A 10501-nucleotide genomic window follows, 5' to 3' on the forward strand; every position below is an offset into this window, starting at 1 on the left:
GAGAACTGTCTCCACATGGAACCCCTTCCTTGGATCTGCACCAGCACAAACGAAGGCTTTTATCTACTTACTATAAAGTTCAGGAGTGCTAAACTGTATAGGAGTTCGAGATCAGCCTAGGTGACATGGCAAAACTCCATCTCTACAAAAAATACAAAAATTAGCTGGGCATGGTGGTGTGCATGACTATAGTCTCAGCTACTGAGGAGGCTGAGGTAGGAGGGTCGCTTAAGCCCAGGAGGTCAAAGCTGCAGTGAGCTGCGATCACACCACTGCACTCCAGCCTGGGTGATGGAGCAAGACCTTGTCAAGAAAGAAAAAGAAGGAATAAAGATAGGAAGGAAGGAGGGAAGGAAGGAAGGAAGGAAGGAAGGAAGGAAGGAAGGAAGGAAGAGAAGGAGAGAGGGAGGGAGGGAGGAAGGAGAGAGGAAGAAAGGAAGGAAGGAAGGAAGGGGGGGAGGGAGGGAGGGGATATATAAAAACATTAAATGTATGAACACTCACACAAAAATACTCTAAACAAAGGCAAATAGGAAAAGTATGTAACAGAGGTAAGCAACCACTCTTCCAGTAAAGGAGTCTTGAGCTGCTTTTGTTCAAAACTCCCCCACCCATGCAGATGCTGTAAGGGGGGCTCACCTATGTGATTGGCATTCAGAACCCCCCTCCACCCCATTTTCTTGGGCTTAAGGGTGTTATGAGAGGGCAGTGTACCCAGCAGGGACCAAGCAAAGCTTTGGGATCAGCACCAGCATCATCACCATCAGCCGTTTTGATGATCACTATTCCAGTGTAGGCTATGAGGCTGTGGATCAGGTGCCCCAGGAAGCACAATGCACCTCGTGGAGATGATGTGAGGACCAGGTCGTTGAATCTGCAGGTATTGACACAGAGCTCAGACAGCTTCTGAGCATTCACAAGGTATGTCGTAATATGGTACCTGTCAGCCCCACTTGATTCTTCCCTTCTCAAGGAGCGGGTCCTCTCTCTTGTTGGGCAACTTCTAGGGATGGACTGTCAGCTCCTGTGCCCTGCACATGCACTTTGTACTGCCTCCTCCCCACCTCCCTCAATGCCCACGACTATTTAAGGCTTTCAGAAAAACCTTCTTTTCTTCTTCATCTGCTATTATAAAAGGACATCACACCAAAAGTAATAGGAAAATGAAATCCACTTTTCTCAATGGCATCCTTATTAGAAGTGGGGAAATATAAGTGCTGGGAAAAAAGGGTTGAGGAGACAGAATAACACATTTAAAGATTGAAGCAATAGGAATGCTAACATCTGCCACACATATTTGTACACATTTGATAAACTAAGGGATACTTTCTTTAATCTATAAATTAGGAAATAATTACCTTAATCCATTAAATATAGAAAAAGATAAGAAAACACATTCAATACTAGGTAAATGCACAGCAAAGTGACGAGATACCTTCTTTCATCTATTATCAGCTAAGATCAAAAAGTGGATAATATCTTATGTCATTGAGGGTGCAGGGGAAAAGACTTTCTCATACGTATGCTTTTTGTAGAAGTGTAATCTGGTACAAACTATTTGGAAAGCAATTTGTCCATATTTACAAAATTTAAAATTCACATGCCCTTGGATGAGCAATTTTACTTCTAGGAATATAGCCTGCAATTATATTTGTATATATGTAAATGTGCATGTCTGGAAACCACTTAAATATTCATCAATGACATATTAGTAAGTGAATTATGGAACATCTACAGGGTATTAAAGCATAGTGTCATTACAAAGAATACATTAGATCAATAATGGCTAAGATGGAAGGATCTCCTCCATGTATTGTTAAATGAAAGTCTGCTCCCATTGTGTGTACGTAGAATATTTCAGGAAGGAATATTTCCCTCCTAGAGGAGAAAGACTGGTGATTGAAAGTGTGGTGTAAGAGGAAGACTTCCTTTTCTCTGATAGCCTTCTTTAGCGTCTAAATTTGTTAATATGGTTTGGGGTATTACTTTTTCTACCAAATAAATTAGTTTAAAAATGTATGTCAAGATTTCTGATTGCAAGGGGAAAAATCAGATAACAGGAGTTTCCTGTTGTGATACAGAATGGGAAACGCTACATCATGGATGACATATACCAGTTAAAAGTGCCTGGGGGAATCTAATCAAGCCTTTGGATTTCACCTCCAATTCAGTGAAATCAAGGGATATAGGAACAAGGTAAAAATCACAATCAGGTGAATTCTGTATTCTACAGGCCGGCTGGGCTGGTCTTTTCCACAGGTTAGCATGTTGAGGCTGCTCATCTTAATATGGCAAATCAATAAAATGCATGGTCCTGGCTGGGACAAACTAGCTATAAAAGGTCTTTTGTGAATAATTGGGGAAATTCGATTAAGGAGTCAGGTTAATTTTGACAATGGAGGAAAATGTTCTTAATTTTTGGAAAAATACAATTTTTTAAAATGCATTCTAAATCTTACTATTTATAATTTACTTTAAATCTTTTAGCATATAGAAAGGAGGCATTTTTAACAGGCAAGATTTCTACAGGCTTTGCTTTGGTAGGAAGAAATTAGGAAGAGGGTAATTGTCTGTAAAAAAAAACAAAAAATGACCAGTGAAACTAAGAAAAACTGGCTTGAACAAGCTCTTTCCAGTTCTACAGCAGATATTTGCTGTACTAGAGTTATCAAGAATAGCAGATGGCCCTCTGATAAACCCTGCTGTGCATAGACTCAGCAATGTAGACCCAAATAGCTGGCATGGAAACTACCTGAAAGGGATCGAAGAGATTCGTTGAAACTAGGGGTGAAGGTCAGCTGGAAAAACAATTCCTGCTTTGCAATGATCACAGCCATGATTTGACACCTTATGCAAAATTGTAAGCAAAGTTAAGCAACTCACTTTGGCTGTACAGTCAGCTGCCTTGAAGGTGAGCCCATATTTCGTTTAATCAGTAATGAAAATGCCGAAAAGAGTTGCAGAAGGGTGCAATTTTGCCTGACATCAGGGTTGTTTGATGAAAGGGTTTTCAGAAAAGTAGATGGGGCATGCTAGTGGTGCTATTGCTGGCACTCTGGCAGTCACATTTCATCTATAACCTCCATTATTTATTTGGAGCAGAGAGGTAGGAAGAGGAAAGAAAAAGAAATAAAAGTTGTATTTTCCATGACATAGGTGCAGATGAGCTGGCCCTTCAAAATAGTGAAGTTGGAGAAGTATCTTTTCATCTGGTGGTGACTATTCACCTTGAGGAGTCTGTGCTTTCATAACTAATCATGCTTACCCGTTCTTTCACTTATTCACTCATTCAATCACTCATTAATTCATTCACTATTCAAATAACATTTATTTAGTGCTTGACTATAGTAGTCACTCTTATATGTTCCATAGTACCCTATATTTCTCATGAATAAGTTCAATGTGGTTTTTGCTTATTTGTTTTTGTTTTTTCTTTTGTTTTGGGATTTTTGTTTTTGTTTTGAGGCAGAGTCTCACTCTGTCACCCAGGCTGGAGTGCAGTGGCATGATCTCAGCTCACTGCAGTCTTTGCCTCCCAGGTTCAAGCAATTCTCCTGCCTCAGCCTCCTGAGTAGCTGGGATTACAGGTACCCGCCACCACACCCAGCTAATTTTTGTGTTTTTAGTAGAGATGGATTTCACCATGTTGGCCAGGCTGGTCTTGAACTTCTGAGCTTAAGTGATCCACCCGCCTTGATTTCCCAAAGTATTGGGATTACAGGTATGCATGCCCCGCCAGTTCAATGTAGTGTTAATACTCCCTTGGTCATTCCTGTTTACTTGCCTGCTCCCCACTCAACAGGGCAGTGAAAACATCTTGTTAGTTGTTGTATACTCAGCACCTGGCACATTATAAAACTAAAAAAAAAAAATTGTTGAATGAATGAATGAGTAAATGAATTTACAAACCATGCTAGGGTTAAAGAATGCAAAGATGAATAAGCCACTGTCTAATGTTGCCTTGCCGAATCCTCTTGCCAAAAGTATTTTGAAGAATACGCACCTGGTGTAGGACAGACCAGCATCAAATTGTGCTAGTTTAAAGAAGCTGAAGTTGAAGAGACTGGAAGGAGGAAATGGAGGGGCATCAGAAAGTGAAATGGCAGGCTGTGTAAACAGAATGGCTCAGGGGCAACCCCGAGAAGGACTAGACTGGAATAGATGAGGAAGCATTTAGGACAGAGGAGAGAGTTAGGACTCAGGGTCATTAGCAATGGAAAAAAGTGCAAATTCAAAAATGCATCATTGGCTAGGCATGGTGGTTCATGCCTGTAATCCCAGCACTTTGGGAGGCCAAAGTGTGTGGATCACTTGAGCTCAGGAGTTTGAGACCAGCTTGGGCAACATGGAAAAACCCTGTCTCCACCAAAAATACAAAAAACTAGCTGAGCATGATGGCGCATGCCTGTGGTTCCAGCTACTCAGGAGGCTTAAGTGGGAGGATTGCTTAAGCCCAGGAGGTGGAGGTTGCAGTGAGCCAAGATCGTACCACTGCATTCCAGCCTGGGTAATGGAGTGAGACTCTGTCTCAAAAAAAAAAAAAAAAAAAAAGGAGAGAGATCCAAGATGGCTGATCACTAGCAGCTCGGGCTTGTAGTTCCCAGTGAAAGCGCAGAGAACGAGAGGATGCCACACTTTCAGACGAATATTTGTTGCTCACAGAGCAGGAGATTCCCAGGAGAGGAGCCCCATGTGTCACCAGGGCGACTCTTGTGGCCGGCGCGGCAGTTTTGCTGGTGCCTTAGCGTGCCAGTTTTTGGTGCAGAGTCTGGAGATTCCCGGGCAGAAAAGCACCATCCATCTTAACACCGCTGTTTTGGCCGGCACAGTGGATTGCTCAGATTTCGGCACTGGGAATCAACAAGTTGGACGTCTGCTCAGAGACCTAGTTAGAAAGTCGGTAATTACAAAGACAACAGACGGATAAATATATAATGAAGGGAAGAAATCAGCGTAAAAAGGCAGAGAATACTCAAAATCAGAATGCCTCTCCCTCTACAGGGGATCGCAATTCCTCATCAGTAACGGAACAAGGCTTAATAGATTACAAGTGTGTTCCAATAACAGAAGCAGGTTTCAAAACGTGGGTGATAAGAAACTTCTGTGAATTAAAAGAACTTGTTCTAACCCACTGCAAAGAAACTAAGAACTTTGAAAAAAGGTTTGACGAAATGCTAACGAGAATGGACAATTTAGAGAGGAATATAAGTGAATTGATGGAGCTGAAAACAACACGAGAACTTCGCGAAGCATGCACAAGTTTAAACAGTTGAATTGATCAAGCAGAAGAAAGGATATCAGAAGTCGAGAACCAGCTCAGTGAAATGAAACGAGAAGACAAGATTGGAGAAAAAAGGATGAAAAGGAATGAGCAAAGTCTCCAGGAAATATGGGACTATGTGAAAAGACCTAATTTACGTTTGATAGGTGTACCTGAATGTGATGAAGAGAATGAATCCAAGTTGGAAAATACTCTTCAGGATATCATTCAGGAAAACTTTCCCAACCTGGCAAGGCAGGGTAATATTCAACTCCAGGTAATACAGAGAACACCACAAAGATATTCTTCAAGAAGACCAACCCCAAGGCACATAATTGCCAGATTTATTAGGGTTGAAATGAAGGAGAAAATACTAAGGGCAGCCAGAGAGAAAGGTCAGGTTACCCATAAAGGGAAACCTATCAGACTTACAACAGATCTCTCAGCAGAAACCCTACAAGCCAGAAAAGAGTGGGGACCAATATTTAACATCCAATATTTAACTTTCTTAATATTAAGAAAGTTCTTAAAGAAAAGAACTTTCAACCCAGAATTTCCTATCCAGCCAAACTAAGCTTTATAATCGAAGGAAAAATTAAATCCTTTGCGAACAAACAAGTACTTAGAGAGTTCACCACCACCAGGCCTGCTTTACAAGAGCTTCTGAAAGAAGCACTATACATATAAAGGAACAACCAATATCAGTCTTTCCAAAAATATATCAAAAAGAAAAGAACATTCACACAACGAAAAATTTACACTAACTAATGGGCAAAACAGCCAGCTAGCATTAAATGCCAGTATTAAAGTTATATATATTCTAATCGGATAAAAAGCCAAAACCCACTGGTATGCTGCATCCAGACCCATCTCACATGCAACGATACACAAAGACTCAAAACAAAGAGAAGGAGGAAAATTTATCAACCAATCAGAGAGTAAAAATAAACAAATAAATAAAAAGCAGGAGATGCAATTCTCGCCTCTGATAAAGTAGACTTTAAAGCAACAAAGAGCAAAAGAGGCAAAGAAGGACATTACATAATGGCAAAAGGATCAATGTAACAAGAAGAGCTAACGATTCTATAGATCAACGAGATAGAATATTAACAAGGACATCCAGGACTTGAACTCAGACCCGGAACAAGTAAACTTAATAAACATTTATAGAACTCTCCACTTTAAATACATAAAACATACATTACCACCTCACACCTATTCCATAAGTGACTACATAATTGGAAGTAAATCACTCCTCAGTAATCACATAGTATTTCATAGGTTTAAATGAAATATTGGTTGGTTGCTCATTTGTTATTTTCTTCCCTTATTCCTTCCTGTTTACATCAAGTACAAGTATAATTATTGGTATAAAAGAGGTTTTCAATACCCATTACTAAACTGCATTCTAGCCTGGGCAAGAAAGCAATATTCTCATTCTCTCTCTCTCTTTCTCTTCCTTTTTCCTCCTCTTCTTTATTCTTTTTCTTTCTTTCTTTCAAAAAAAAAAAAGAAAAGAAAAGAAATTGTTCTACCAAAAAATATACATGCACTCATATGTTCGTTACAGCACTATTTAGACATGGCATCAACCTAGGTGCCAATCAGAAAAAAAAAAAAAAAAAAATTAAAATATGGGAACCATTTTAAAGTCTTAAGAAAGTAAAACCAACACAAGCATTTTAATTGTTCAACTAAAAACATGAGTGTGGGATACACTATTTCAAACCACTTTCAATAACAGCAAAATTGATAAAGCATACTTTTCTGATAGGAAGATAAAGAAAGTTTGATTCTCTATTCATAGAAGTTGGGCCTCTTTCCAAGCTGAAGAAGCCTTACAACTTGTCCTGATGGACAGATGCACCTATATGTTCTGATTTTAGAGGCAATAAATACCATCCTACACTCCTCTCTAAAGGTACTTCTTTCTCTTACCTACTTGCTTATTCATTTATTCATTCAATTCAACAAATATTTGTTCAGGCTGTTATAAGACAGTCACTGTTTTAGATGCTGGGACTACATAGGGTAAACAACTGTCCTGGTTTGCCCCAGGACTAACCCAGTTTTAGCACTGAAAGTCCTGTGTTCTGGGAACCCCTCCTGTCCTGGGCCAGTGTTGGTCATCCTAGAGCCTACATCAGTGAGGTGGGATTGAAATTTTAGCTAGGGAGGCCCCAGAAAGCCTTTACTAGAAAGGTTACTTTCGGCTGGGCGCAGTGGCTCACGCCTATAATCCCAGCACTTTGGGAGGCTGAGGCGGGTGGATCACGAGGTCAAGAGATCGACCATCCTGGTCAACAAGGTGAAACCCCGTCTCTACTAAAAATACAAAAATTAGCTGGGCATAGTGGCACGTGCCTGTAATCCCAGCTACTCGGGAGGCTGAGGCAGGAGAACTGCTTGAACCCAGGAGGTGGAGGTTGCGGTGAGCTGAGATCGCGCCATTGCACTCCAGTCTGGGTAACAAGAGCGAAACTCCGTCTCAAAAAAAAAAAAAAAAAAAAAAAGGTTACTTTCAAGAAAAGACCTGGAGCAGATAAGGACAATAGCTGCATGGATATCCTGGGGAAGAGCTGTCCAGAAAGTGTAAGCCTGAGGCAGGAGCTTCCCTGCCATGTTGGGGGAACAAAGAAGCCACGTTGGTGGGGACACAGTGAGAGAGGGGAGACCAATGGGAGATGAGATCTGAGACATATCAGGAGTCAGATTATTTGACGACTTGCGTCTTAGCAAGGATTTTTGGCTTTTACTCTGAGCAACATGAGAGGATATTGGAAGGTTTTCAACAGGGAAAGAACAGGCTCACTTTGGCTGTTGTGTTAAGAAGAATCCACAAAGGGGTAACAGCAGAGACAAGGAAGCTAAGCATTGAAATAATCCTTTTGAAAGTCCTAGTCCAGGCTGGGCATGGAGACTCAAGCCTGTAAACCTTGCACTTTGGGAGGCTGAGGTGGGTGGATCACAAGGTCAGGAGTTCAAGACCAGCCTGGCCAACATAATGAAACCCCCCATCTCTACTAAAAATATAAAAGTTAGTTGGGTGTGGTGGCATGCACCTGTAGTCCCAGCTACTGGGGAGACAGGCAGAAGAATCGCCTGAACCCAGGAGGCGGAGGTTGCAATGAGCCGAGACCACGCCATTGCACTCCAGCCTGGGTGACAGAGTGAGACTCCATCTCAAAGAAAAATGACGGACGGATGGACGGAAGGAAGGAAGGAAGGAAGGGAGGAAGGAAGGAAGGTTCGTTCTAGTCCCAGGAAATTGAGGAAATGGCTATGCTCTGTTTTGTGGGCTCAATTTTATCTTTTCTGAGAAAACAGGGTAGGAGTCTTTATTCCTTCCTGCTTCAAATGCAACTGTTGACTTTCCATTTTACAATAAGAGGGAAGCAGTTTCAAACATGACGAGTAGAAATGGTGTTAACTACATTGAAACTCTCACTGCAACATGAATGTACAGCCATTGAGGGGTGTTAGGAATGGTGGGCTCTGGGGCCAGACTGCCTGAGTTCGGATCTCAGCCCGGCTACTTCTAGCTAGGTGCCTGAACAGGTGACTTGGCTTGGGGAAGCTCCTTGCCATCCTCATCTGTAGGAATGATAGCTGCACCTACACCTAGGAAGGATGCAGTGAATAAACCCATGTGCCTGGAGCAGGGTGAGTGCTCATTAATGTTTAGTATTATTACAACTATTAAATCGCCCAAGGATAGATGCTCAGCTTTGCGATAGATGTGGGCTTTCAGAGACAGGGCTTATGTCTTATCATCATATTTTGACTAGAATACCCCTATGAGGTTATTACATTAGAATCTAATCATATGTATGAGAGATATATCATATTTAGTACATATTTGAGTTCATAAGTGAGACTACAAGTTAGAGATCATTGAAGTAAAAAAATAAATGAGGGAGGGGAATCCATTTAAGTTTTCTAGAAATTTTAATAATCATGAGGATTTTATTTAAAAGAGTATTTACATTTAACTATTAGACTTGCTAAATTTATTTTTTTTAATTTTCTTTCAAATAAAATACTAAAATAGATACATAGCATTTTAGAGCCCAAGGAGAATATCTTTTCTTGTTGATGGAAATTGAGGGGAAGGTTGTGGTCTGTTTTGTGGCCTCAGTTTTATCTTTTCTTTAAAAAAAAAAGGGGGGGTAGGAGACTTTATTATTTCCTGCTTCAATTGCAACTGTTGACGTTCCATTTCACAATGAGAAGACAGCAGTTTCAAACTTGAAGAATATGGATAGTGTTAACTAAATGGAAACTCTCACAGTGACATGAATGTATAGCCAGAGAGGGGCGTTCAGGATGTGGGCCATACTGCCTGAGTTCAGATCTCAGCCCTGCTGCTTCTAGCTAGATGCCTTGAACAAGTAACTTGTCTTGGGGAAGCTCCCTGCTTTCCTCACTATTCCTGTATTGTTGATGTGAGGAAACAGAGGCTCAGGAAAGTTCAATGATTTGCTCAAGGTCATGGCTGAAAAAGAAATCATGTTGAAAGGCAAAATAGTTTCATTGTTTTTCAAGAATCCTTTTGCAGGGCCTCCCCAAAAACCATCCCAAAGCAGGATGCTTTGGTCTCAAGGATCCAAGTTTTTGCTTCCTCCACCATCCAGCTAGAACGGCTGCTTGGGCTTGCTGTGTACTGGAGAGATTGATTTCTACCTCCAGTTGTGCTGTATCCTAGAGCGTCAAACATGAAGAATGAGACAAACATGCTGAATGAGAGAAATAAAACCAATTTCCACTGGAACCATAATGTAGAAATACTGCTCCTTTCTCCCTTCTAAATCAAATGTGTGGACCCAGCTTTCCCTACAAATCCTCTCCCCTTGTTGTGCCATCGTGGCATTCATTTGACAAATATTTATTGGGGACCGACTTTGTGTCAAGCACTACACTAGGCAGCAGCCTGCAGTGATGAGCATTGGTGCTATAGGATTCATTTGAGGCATGAAAGCTTGACGTCCTCACTGAAAGGCCTGGAGCCATCTAGGAAAAGAGAGTCTCTTCTTTAAAATGCAGTAGAAAAACCCATCCGCTGTCACTGTAAAGCAGTGAGAAGTTTTTAAAGTAAACAAATAGCCTTTGGCTCTACAAAAAATACAGAATTTAGCTGGGCATAGTGGTACACTACCATAGTACAGTCCTAGTTACTTAGGGAGCAGGGGCTGAGGTGGGAGAACCACTTGAGCCCAGGAGTTTGAGGTTGCAGGAAGCCAT

The sequence above is a fragment of the Aotus nancymaae genome, unplaced genomic scaffold (genome assembly GCF_030222135.1).
Source record: "Aotus nancymaae isolate 86718 unplaced genomic scaffold, 86718_ANA_hifiasm-v0.15.2.pri h1tg000014l, whole genome shotgun sequence".
NCBI lineage: Eukaryota > Metazoa > Chordata > Mammalia > Primates > Aotidae > Aotus > Aotus nancymaae.